The following is a 12,793-nucleotide window of genomic DNA, read 5'->3' on the forward strand; positions in this document are numbered from 1 at the left end:
ACTCAGACTCTTGTGGATGCTGGTTATAAGCAGTTTTTTGATGATCATTCACTCTTCATCAAGAAACAATCTGAAAGCTTCACTGCCATTCTAGTATATGTTGATGACTTGGTTTTAACCGGGAATGACATTGGTGAAATTAATTCCATCAAGCAAGATTTGGATGACAAATTCAAAATAAAGGATCTTGGTGATCTCAAATACTTCTTGAGAATGGAAGTAGCACGCTCTAACTCTGGAATTCACATTTATCAGCGGAAGTACACTATGGACCTTCTCAGAGATTTTGGTTATCTAGATTGCAAGCCTCTCTCTACTCCATTTGATTATAGTCAGAAACTCTCAAAGGAATCAGGTACCATTTTAACAGACAACACTATTTACAGACAGCTCATCGGCCGACTCCTTTACCTCACAAACACTAGATCCGATATCTCTTATGCTGTGGGACGTTTGAGCCAATTTTTGGACTGTGCAACCACTTCTCACCTACAGGCTGCTTTTCGTGTACTCCGATATTTAAAAGACCGACCTGCAACTGGTCTCTTCTTCTCCTCTACTTCTAATTTGCATCTCACTGGATTTGCCGACGCTGACTGGGCTACCTGTGCCGATACTCATCGCTCCGTTTCTGGTTATTGCTTCATGCTTGGGAACTCGCTCATTAGTTGGAAGAGTAAGAAGCAAACCACAGTTGCCAAGTCCTCTGCATAAGCTGAATATAGGTCTCTTGCTGTTACCACTTGTGAAGCTAGTTGGTTATCTTTCTTAATGGATTTCATTGGCTTGCCGCTTCAAAAGTCTATCACTCTATTCTGTGACAACCAGTCAGCCATTCACATTGCCAATAATCCCATCTCTCATGAAAGAACTAAACACATTGAAGTGGACTGCCATATTGTTCGTGAAAAGCATTTGTCTGGTCTCATTCATCTTATGCCAGTTCGTTCCAAGGATCAACTTACTGATTTTCTTACCAAAGCTCTGCCATCGGGTCCTTTTCTTGCTAATGTTTCCAAGCTAGGATTGTTAGATTTACACAATTCTAGCTTGCGGGAGGGTGTTACCTAGATTATTTCTTTATCAATAATAGGTTTACCATTGTAATTATTTTTTAGTGAGAGTACATAAAAAGTACATAGTATATAAGGTGTAATAACTCAACAAATATTTTTCTAAGGGAATTTTTCATTCTCTCCAACAATGAGAAGAACTTATTTCTCTCCCTCTCTTAATCCCTTCTGGTTCATCAAACCATCAACATCACAGCTTGAACAGCTTAGGGCATGAGATTTTCTTCATTAATCATAATTAATCTCTGGCAACGGTGCTAAAAACTTGATGCAGATTTTACAAATCACAAACTACAAGCAAGTGCACCAGATTGTATCAAGTAATACCACCAGTGAGTGGGTTATCATTTTTACGAGGATTAATGAATTAAGCAAGCAATGATTCACTTATTATTATAGTTAGACAAGTGAAATTGAGAGTTTTGAATATCAAATATTAAAGAATGCAGATAGTAAATATGTGAGAAAATAATATAAGAAGAGAGTTAAGGCTTTAGAGATGTTTATATTTCCGAATTAATAATTATTGTCATCTACTTTGATCATGCAAATATTTAATTCATAGCAAATCCTAGGTGATTGAATTCCAAATTCCTTGGTAATTCAATCTCTTCTAACCTAATCAACCGCCAATTCCTTGATCAATTAATCATGTCAAAAGGTTAAGTCCAAATTCTGATTTATAAGAGAAACTCCAACGGTTACATTTTGGATCCCCTATTATTGTGTGTGTCAGAAAAAGAAAGGAACTAGCCGTTGAAGTGAAATGAGAAGGAGTTCCTTCTCTTGGATCGAGAAGAATGAGTCCCTCTAAAGAAGAGGGACTTGGATCTTTCAACAAATGTTTGACATGTAGCTAATAAAATTTGTAAAAATAATAATTTAAATAATTAAATTAAATTTAAGTTATTTGATAATTATAATAATTAATTATATTAAATAATTATTCTTCTATTTAAGTAATAATTTATATTAAGAATGCATATTAATTATTTAAATAATAATTAATATAAATAATTATATTAAATTAATATTAAATATTATTTATGTTGTTATATTAAATTATAATTAATTAAATTTATTTACATAAAATAATAAACTTAATTATTTTAATTAATTAATTAAGTAAGACCACAACAGAGACTAAAGTTAGTTCCTACTAATGGAGAAGAGAGAGATACTTTGAGTTCCTATTTACTGTTTATGATGCAAAAGTTGATGTGGATTTACTTTTTATGACAGGTGGGCCATAAATAAGGACTGAAATGAGTTCCCTACTAGAGATGGTCTAAGACACACAATTTTAAAGAACCGAGAAATAATCTGATATATGTCACATATCAAATTAAATCCAGATAATTGAAGAATTATGAGAAAAGGGTTTCAAGCTTTAATTCCAATGATGTAACTTTTTTAAGATTCAAAGGGATTCAATTTAGATTAGAGTTATTTTCCAATATACCTTAATCCATAGGATGAAGAACGAAACTAATTCTTGAATATAAATTAATGCATTAATCAAAGAGTAGAAGAACAAACAATATTAATCCATCAAAATAAATAGAGCTCCCAACTTTAACAATGAATGTTTAGTTACCCATAGTGCAGAAAATTCAAATCATAATCTAATGTAAAACCTAAAACTAATGAAAGAATGAAAAATGGAAGAGAGAGGGGTTCCTTTCATAAAAAACGGCGCTGCTTCTTTTATATTAGCGTGAAATTGGGCTCTGAGCCATATTGCTGGCGTTTAGCACCACTTGGGTAGTGGCGTTTGGCACCAGTTTTGATGAAATTCATATCTCCTTGCTATCCATCTGGCATTTAGCGTTGGGACTCCCGTATGGAATGGTGAGTAGGACGCGGTTTGGCATTTAGCGCCACTTTTACGGCATTTAGCACCATGAGTCTAGAGAGTAATCATAGACTATTGTATTCAGAAAGATGGCTTTCTAATTCCAGTAAAATCGCATCATTTGAACCTCTGTAGCTCAAGTTATGTACGTTGGAGTGTAAAGAGGTCAGGGTTGACAGCATCCACGAATTCAAAGTGCATTTATCTTCAATTCTTAGTTCCTCCTTGTGCTTTTGCTTCTCTTTTCCTAACATTTCCCTACAAGAATCATGAAACCAAGAAAATCAAACTACTAATAGAATAGCTTTGAAAATCATATAATTATCAAGTAAAAGTCATAAATTTTCTATAATAAATGCTAATAAAAAGTGCCTAAGATGGTCATGCATAACCAGTGGCGACGACAACCTCCAAACGACAATAGTGACGTTAGCAGTGATGGTCTCCATCACCACCATCAACTTCTTCTTTTTCTTCTTCTTCTTCTTCTTCTTCTTCTTCTTCCTCTTCTTCTTCTTCTTCTTCTTCTTCTTCTTCTCTCTCTCTCTCTCTCTCTCTCTCTCTCTCTCTCTCTCTCTCTCCTACTGCGATGAATGGCAAGGAGGGCGGTGATCTCCAACGACGGTGTACAATATGGTGATGGTGACGGCAACTTCTCCTCATTCTCTGGCTCGCGTTTTCTCCCTTGCCAGCAGCGAAGTCCTCTTCTTTCTTTCTGCAAATTCAAAGGTTTCCTATCCTTATCATGAACCATAACCGTGGTAAATAAAACGAGTTAATCTTTCTTAGTCAATTCCTAACATTGGAGAAAGTCAAATAGGCATAATTGATCTCAATCTAAAAATCCTAATTAACTTACCAATTTACTTTGGTAAAAGATTAGTGGTAGTGGAAACCAAATCAACTAACAACCCAAAACTATCAATCTATGTTGGACATTAATGATTTAAGGTTGCCTAATTTCTTAATCTCCAAGCCAAGATATGAAAATCTACTCCATAATCAAGGTAAACATTTCATCAAACACTTGGTGGACATGGAAATAAAGCATGGTAAATTACAAAAATTAATGAAAACTATAACTAAACAATGCAAGTAATAAATATTAATAACTCAAACACCATATAAAAAACTCAAAACATCAAATTATTAATGAAAATTCAAGAATTCATAAGTTCATAAACTAACAAAATAACTTTAACCACAAAAAAAATCTAAGTAAAGTATAATGTAAAGAACAAGAAAATTAAGAGCAACTTACAATTAAAATAAGTTAAGATTTAAAATTAAGGCATCAATTGAGTAAAACCTAAGAAAACCTAGAGAGAAATTACAGTTTCTCTCTCTAGAAAAACTATGAACAAAACCTAAACCAAAATGTAAAAATGTGATTATGAAAGAGTGTGTTCCCCCCCTCCCCCAAGAGTGGTGTCTAATATGGCTCTCCAGACGTGTGTGTACGTACAAGCGTGTGCTTACGCATGACTCCAAAATTCTCTTTTCCTTTGTTTCTTCATGCCTCGTCCACTTTTGCATGCTTTTCTTCCATTTCTTTAACCCATCATTGCCTTCTAATCTTGAAATCACTAAAACAAACACATTAAGACATCGAATGGAATAAGAGTAGAATTAATTTGACAATTTAAAACATAAAAAATATATTTTTAACAATTAAGCACAAGTATAAGGGAATTCACAACAACATGCAATTTCAATGAATAAATGTAAGATAAATTGATAAATTCTACTCATTTTAAGTCAAAAATTATCATCCAATATGGATTCATCAGTCCTCTCTCCGTCGGTGTTGTTATCCCCTTTTCCTCTTCTCGTTTACTCTCTGCTTCTCTTTTCTTTTTTATATTCTTTCAGGGTGTGAGTGAAAACAAGAGTGAGTGTATGTACGACTGAGGTATGTCTAAGGTTAGAGAAGAAAGAAAAATATCAAAGAATGAGTCCCACCGTCTAATTTATTTGTTTATTTATTTATTTTTTCTGGTTATTACATGTCTGCTATTACTAATAATGTTTCAAATGATAGAAATTCTGTTATACTGGCAAGCGACAACATATACTACGGTAAAGTGGTAGATATGACAGAGTTAGACTACTTTAGCAAGTTAAGAGTTTTGTTATTCAAATGCATCTGGGTTGATATTACACTTAACAAGGAAATTAAAATGGATCAATTTGGGATCACAAATGTAAATTTTTTTAACTTAATTCACAGTGGTGATAATGATACAGATGAGTCATTTATTCTTGTAATGGATATGAAAATGGTATGCTATGTTGATGATCCAATTGCAAAGGTTGGTGTTCTATTAGTCACATGAAGTTTAGAGATTTATATGATATGAAATTTTGAATGACAAGGATTTAGGTAAATCTTTGAATATGGATATACCATTTTGTGAGTACAAGTAGAAAACTTTATAGAGTTTCAATTAGCAAGGGACGAGGTTAATGAACTAGAACAAGATAAAATGCATGTTGATCGATAATAATGTATATGATGGTGATCATGAAATTGATGTTGATCTTTGGATTTAAGGGTGAATGGTGTGCTTATTTTTAATAGTAATTTTTTTTATTGTTTCCTCATAAAAGAGTTTCGTAACTTCTATTGTATTCAAAAGTTAAGTTAGATATTGTTTATATATTTTTATTAAGGAAGGTATATATCTTTTATATATACTTCTGTAATGATTTAAAATTAACTTAATGTTTAGAATTACAAGATTGATTAGTTTAATTAAAAAAAATTTAAAATTTAAAAAGTAATAATTCTCATATTCTAATTAAAAAATTGTCTGTCAACAAGCATTTTTAATAATTTTATTTTCTTGTTAAATTTAGGATTGAATTAGAAGTTTCAATTATTTAAAATAAAAAAATTTAAATTAAGATTTATACAAAAGAAGTGAAATTTTGGCAGCAGGCTTAAAATAAGTAAAGAACTTTTGTTGAGCCACCAAAACCCACTCGCGCACAAAATCAACGTGATTCCCTGCCACTCTTATTCAGTTTCTACATACAAATCCTTTTTTTAGCTTTGTGAACTCAGCCCTCTTTCGTCTATTATTTTGAACAATTTTGTTCTCTAAATCCTTTCCTTTTTCACTATTTTGGGTTTGATTGCAAATTTGTTTCGGAAGAGCAAGGTCTTGATAATCTCTGTCCATTGTGATTTTGTTGTTCAAGTGGGATCAGCACCATTCGCGTGGAATCGCCAAAGAAACTCTCAAAATCTTTTAATCACGATTGTCTAGGCAAATCCAGTGTCACAATGAAGACCGAAAGGGAACCCTAAGTTTCTCCATTTGCGCCTCTTTCAATGGCATAGAGAAGATCGTTTCCTTTAGGCACAACTGGCTTCGAAGAAAAGAAAGCACCAAGCATAGAACGACTCACCTTAGCAGTCAAAAGTTCTGCACCCTATCTAGAGGTGATTTTGTCGTTCTCTGCCTCTTTCAATTATAGTGAAATATGAGCCTTTGGTTGATCTCCCTTTTCTATTTTTCTCTTGTTGTTGTTGGAGCTAGTTGCCTTGAATATCTCCTTTGCAACTCTACTTGGTATGCCTTTGTATGGTGTTATTCAGGGAGGCATCATAGCTTGAATTTGCTTTACTTGAGTGCTGGTTTAATTTTATGCTTCTTATGTTGTTTAGTGTCTCATGAGCTTACTAAGAATGTTACCCACTATTAGTATGTTTATGGGGTATATATACTTCTTGTGAAATAGTCAAAATTAGCTGTAGTTTAAAAATATAAGTGTTTAAAGCTTTTTGTTCCCATGCCTAATGATTTGGTGCTACTTCTTCAAGTATTTTTTCGCTTGTAATATTGCTTTGTATGGATTTTACAATGTATATTTAGATTTTTTTTCTTCAAGTATTTATTCAAGTATTTTATGCTTCTAGTTTGATTGGTTCTCTAGTTTGGGTTGTGTCTTTCTCCCTTAACTTTTAGGTTTTCCTCTCACCCTTTAATTGTTGAATTTCAAATCGCAATGTTTGGTTAATAATGAATGTTTAGAAGAGTGCTTAAGTATCTCCTTCGCTACCCTGCTTTGGATATGCCTATGTATGGTGTTACTAGTGCGCGGAATTTAACTTCGCACAACTGAACCAACAAGTGCACTGGGTCGTTCAAGTAATACCTGAGGTGAGTCAGGGTCGATCTCACCAGGATTGTCAGTGTGGATCAAACAGTGGTTATCTTGTAAATCTTAGTCAGGCGGATAGAAAAGTTATGTAGTTGTTTAAACGCTTAAAAGTAAAATAAAGATAACGTTACTCAGTGGTTGTGAATTCAATGATAAGAAGATGGTTAAGGCTTCGGAGATGCTTTGTTCTTCTGGATCAATACTTTCTTACTGTCTACTCCAACCGTGAATGATTTCTTCTATAGCAGGCTGTATGTGATCAACGCCGGTTGAGAGGCCGCCAATCTTCCTCTAAGCTGAACACCAGGTTTAGTGCGTATCCAGTCTGAATGAGGGTGAAGCTCCTGCAGTCAATCCCCTTGGTGATCCTACTCAAAACTCCACAGACAAGGTCGAATCCTCTGGATCAGAGAATGTTGCGCCTTGATTCTAGCCTTTATCACAAAGACATTAATCTCCTCATACCTCAGCTGAATTGATGTCTCGAGAAGTCGTCCCCTACAAAGTCTTGGATTAGCCGTCTAAGAGACGTATCCTCAAGCTACTGGTTCATTGATATCCGATGAAAGATGCTCGCTGAACCCATGTAAAATAGAGATGACTTTTGACGGTTCAACTCATTCATAAGGTTGAAGAACGAAGATACATCTTAGGAGAGAATCAAACACGAATTGAAATAGAACAGCAGTGCTTTTATTAATCCATAAAACTCAGCAGAGCTCCTAACCTTAACCTAGGAGGTTTAGTGGCTCAAACTATACAATGAAACTCGAAATATGAAATAATGTTCTGTGGTGGTCGAAGATCCTAAAACAAGAGTGATCTCTTATATATACTAATCTAATAACTAAGGATTACAAAAATATGATAGGCTTAGACTTGTAGTGCGAAATTCCACTTTCGGAGCCCACTTGGTGAGTGTTTGGGATGAGCTAAGGGTGTCTCCACGTGCTAGTAGGGCTCTTAGGCATTGAACGCCCTCTTTAGACTCCCCTTTGGGCGTTGGACGCCAGCTGCTCCCTTTTGGGCGTCCAACGCCAGGAAGGGGGTAGATGGCTGGTGTTGAGCGCCAGTTTTGAGCCTTCATCTCTAAAGACAAGTATGGACTATTATATATTTCTGGAAAGTCTTGGATGTTAGCTTTCCATAGCCATTGAGAACTCTCCATTTGGATATTTGTAGCTCCAGAAATGCTTGCTTGAATGCACGGAGGTAAGATCCTGACAGCATCTGCTACGCTTTCCTTGCCTCTGAATCAACTTGTTCAAAACTCTCATATTTCAGCCAGAAAATACCTGAAATCACCATAAAATACAAAAACTCATAGTAGAATCTAAAAATGTGAATTTTATACCAAAACCTTTGAAAACATAATAAACTTAAACAAAACATGCTAAAAACTATATGAAAACGATGTCGAAAAGCGTATAAAATATCCGTTCATCACAACACCAAACTTAAACTGTTGCTTGTCCCCAAGCAACTAAAAACAAAGTAGGATAAAAGAAGAGTAAGATACAATAAATCTCAGAGTTTTTCAATGAAGCTCAGTTTTAATTAGATGAGTAGGACTTAGTAGCTTTTTGCTTCTGAATAGTTTTGGCATCTCACTATTCATTGAAACTCAGAAGTGTTGGCATCCTTAGGAACTTAGAATCCATGTGATATTATTGACTCTCCTAGTTTAGTTCTTTTTTATTCTTGAACACAGCTTTTAGAGTATTGGCTGTGGCCCTAAGCACTTTATTTTCCAGTATTACCACCGAATACATAAATGCCACAGACACTTAACTGGGTGAACCCTTTCGGATTGTGATTCAGCTTTGCTAGAATCCCCAGATAGAGGTGTCCAGAGTTCTTAAGTACACTATTTTTTTCTTTGGATCGCGATTTTAACTGCTCAGTCTCAAGCTTTTTACTTGACACCTTCACACCACAAGCATATAGTTAGGGACACTGTTCCTTTGGAGTGCTTAGGCCAAGATTTTGTTTCTTCTAGGCCCTCCTAACCATTAATATTCAAAGCCTTGGATCCTTTTGCCCTTGACTTTTGGTTTAAAGGGTTATTGGCTTTTTGCTCTTACCTTTTGGTTTAAAGAGCTTATTGGCTTTTTCTTAAAAATTCTTTTTTTCTTTTTTTTTTCTACTATATAAAATTTTTTCGCATATTTCTTTTTTTTTTTTGCTTTTGTTGCTTTTTCTTGCTCGAAGAATCAATTTTTGGATTTTTTAGATTACCAATAATAATTCTCCTTTTTCATCATTCTTTCAAGAGCCAACATTCTCAATTCCAATTTCAAATATGTACTGTTCATTCATACATTCAGAAAATAAAAGCAATGCCACCACATCAAGATAATTGAACTATTTTTAAGGTAAAACTTGAAATTCATGCATCTTAATTTTCTTTTTCAAATAAAATTTTCTTTTAAGTAAGGTGAGAGATATATGGAACATTTTATAACTTTAAGACATAGATAGAAATGATCATGCAATGAGAACACGAGAACAGACAACAAAACATAATGGAAAACAGAAAAATGACATAAAAAGCAAGGGGTGATGGAATGGGACCACCTTAGTGACGGTGGCTACCACTCCCTCTAGAGAATCCAATAGAGCGCTTGATGTCTTCAATGTCACGCCCTTGTCTCTATTGTTCTTCTCTCATAGCTCTTTGATTTTCTCTAATTTCATTGAGGATGGTGGAATGCTATTGATGCTCCATCCTTAGCTGATTCATGTTAGAGCTTAATTTTTTCACATAAGTATGCGATTGATCCCAATAGCTTTAAGGAGGAAAATACATCCCTTTAGGCATCTCAGGAATCTCATGTTGAGGTGGCTCCACATGCTCATGTTGTGGTTCATGTGCCGGCTCTCTAGTATGCTCCATCCTTCTTTTAGTCATGGGCTTGTCCTCCTCAATTAGAATGCCACCTTCTATGACAATCCCAGCTGAATTGCATAGGTGATAGATAAGATGAGAGAAAGCTAACCTTGCTTGGGTGGAGGGCTTGTCTGCCACTTTGTACAACTCTTGAGGTATCACCTCATGTACTTCTACCTCCTCTCCGAGCATGATGCAATGGATCATGATGGCTCAGTCTATGGTCACCTCGGACTGGTTGCTAGTAGGGATGATAGAACGTTGGATAAATTCCAACCATCCTCTAGCTATGGGCTTGAGGTCAATCCTTTTTAGTTGGATCCCTTTTTCACTGTGCTCCTTCCACATAGATGTCTGAGAGCACTTGATCTAGCCTTTGATCAAAATTGACTCTTCTAGTCTAAGGATGTGGGTCTCCTTGCATCAAAGGCAAGTTGAACGCCAACCTCACACTTTTCAGACTAAAGTCTAAGATTCTCCCTCGGACCATGGTGCTCCAATTTTTAGGATGAGGGTTCCCACTAATGTCATGGTTTTTCGTGACCCATGCATTAGCATAGAACTCTTGCACCATTAAGATCCCAATCTCTTGGATGGAATTTGTTAGGACTTCCCAACCTTTTCTCCGGATTTCATGTCGGATTTCTGGATACTCATTCTTCTTAAGCCTAAAAAGGACCTCAGGGATCACCTTTTTCTTTGCCACTACTTCATAGAAGTGGTCTTGGTGGGCTTTGGTGATGAATCTCTCCATCTCCCAAGATTCAGAGGTAGCGGCTACGACCTTTTCTTTCCTCTTTCTAGAAGGCTCTCCGACTTTGGGTGCCATAAGTAGGAATGGAAAGCAAAAAGTAAGGCTTTTCCAACACCAAACTTAAAACTTTGCTCGTCCTTGAGCAAAAATAAACAAAAGAGAAGAATGGAGTAGAAGAAGAAGAAAATAGATGGAGATGGAGGGAGAAGAGCAATTCGGCCAAGTGAGGGCTAAAGGTGTATAAGTAGTGTGTGGGATAAGTGGAATGAGGGGGTATTAATGAGCGGATAATTTATACCCTTTTTTGCATTGTTTTTACATAGTTTTTAGTATGATTTAGCTACTTTTTATTATATTTTTATTAGTTTTTATTCAAAAATCATATTTCTGGACTTTACTATGACTTTGTGTGTTTTTTTTGTGATTTCAGGCATTTTCTGGCTGAAATTGAGGGACCTGAGCAAAAATCTGATTCAGAGACTGAAAAAGGACTGCAGATGCTATTGGATTCTGACCCTTTTGCATTCTAAGTGGATTTTCTGGAGCCACAGAAGCCCAATTGGCACGATATCTATTGCGTTGGAAATTAGACATCATGGGCTTTCCAGAAATATATAATAGTCCATACTTTGCCCGAGATTTGATGGTCTAAACTGGCGTCCAAAATCAGCCTAAAACTTTCTGGCGTAAAACGCCCAAACTGGCACCAGAATTGGAGTTAAATGCCCAAACTGGCACCAAAGCTGGCGTTTAACTCCAGAAACAGCCTATGCACGAAAAAACTTCAATGCTCAGCCCAAACACACACCAAGTGGGTCCCAGAAGTAGATTTCTGTACTATCTGCACTTAGTTACTCATTTTCTGTAAACCTAGGTTACTAGTTTAGTATAAAAACTATTTTTAGAGATTTATTTTACATCTTTACACTATCCTTTGATCTATCTTATCATTGTTCACGTTTAGAGGCTGGCCTCACGGCCATGCCTAGACCTTTTTCACTTATGTATTTTCTACGGTGGAGTTTCTACACCCCATAGATTAAGGTGTGGAGCTCTGCTGTTCTTTATGAATTAATGCAAGTACTATTATTTTTCTATTCAATTCGTGCCTACTTCTTCTCCAAGATATACTCTTGTTCTTAATTCAGTTAAGTCAGAATGAAGGGGTGACCCGTGACAATCACTCAATCTTCGTTACTCGCTTAGCCAAGATCCGCGTGCCTGACAACCACAAGCGGTCTACATGATGTTCAATGTAGTCATTGGACGACAGCCGGAGTATATTCTCTTGGATATCTAATACACGGACCGAGTCCGTGAAATTAGTATCTTCGTGGTATAGGCTAGAATCATTGGCAGCATTCTTGGGATCCGGAAAGTCTAAACCTTGTCTGTGGTATTCCGAGTAGGATCTGGGAAGGGATGACTGTGACGAGCTTCAAACCTATGAATGTTGGGCGCAAGTGACAGTGTGCAAAAGGATCAATGGATCCTATTCTGACGCTAGCGGGAACTGACAGATGATTAGCCATGCGGTAGCTGTATCTGGTATTTTTCATCCGAGACGAGAAATCTGACAGTTGTTTAGCCGTGCAGAAACCGTAGAGGACCATTTTCACTGAGAGGATCCTACAGCTTGCCATGGAAGGAGGTAACGCACGATTGGAAGAAGGCAATAGGAAAGCAGATGTTCAGAAGCAACAAAGCATCTCCAAACCCTTATCTGAAATTTCCACCAATGAATTACATAAGTAACTTTATTTTATTTTATGTTTTATTTATCTTTTAATTATCAAACCTCATAACCATTTGAATCTGCTTGACTGAGATTTACAAGGATGACCATAGCTTGCTTCAAGCCGACAATCTCCGTGGGATCGACCCTTACTCACGTAAGGTTTATTACTTGGACGACCCAGTGTACTTGCTGGTTAGTTGTGCAGAGATGTGAAAAGTGTGAATCATGATTTCCCATACCAGGTATTTATAGGGAGGGTATGGTTAGGGTTTCGAATTAATGGGTGGAAAATATGGGCCAAAAAATTTGAATT

This window comes from Arachis hypogaea, chromosome 20 (genome assembly GCF_003086295.3).
Source record: "Arachis hypogaea cultivar Tifrunner chromosome 20, arahy.Tifrunner.gnm2.J5K5, whole genome shotgun sequence".
In the NCBI taxonomy this organism is placed as follows: Eukaryota; Viridiplantae; Streptophyta; class Magnoliopsida; order Fabales; family Fabaceae; genus Arachis; species Arachis hypogaea.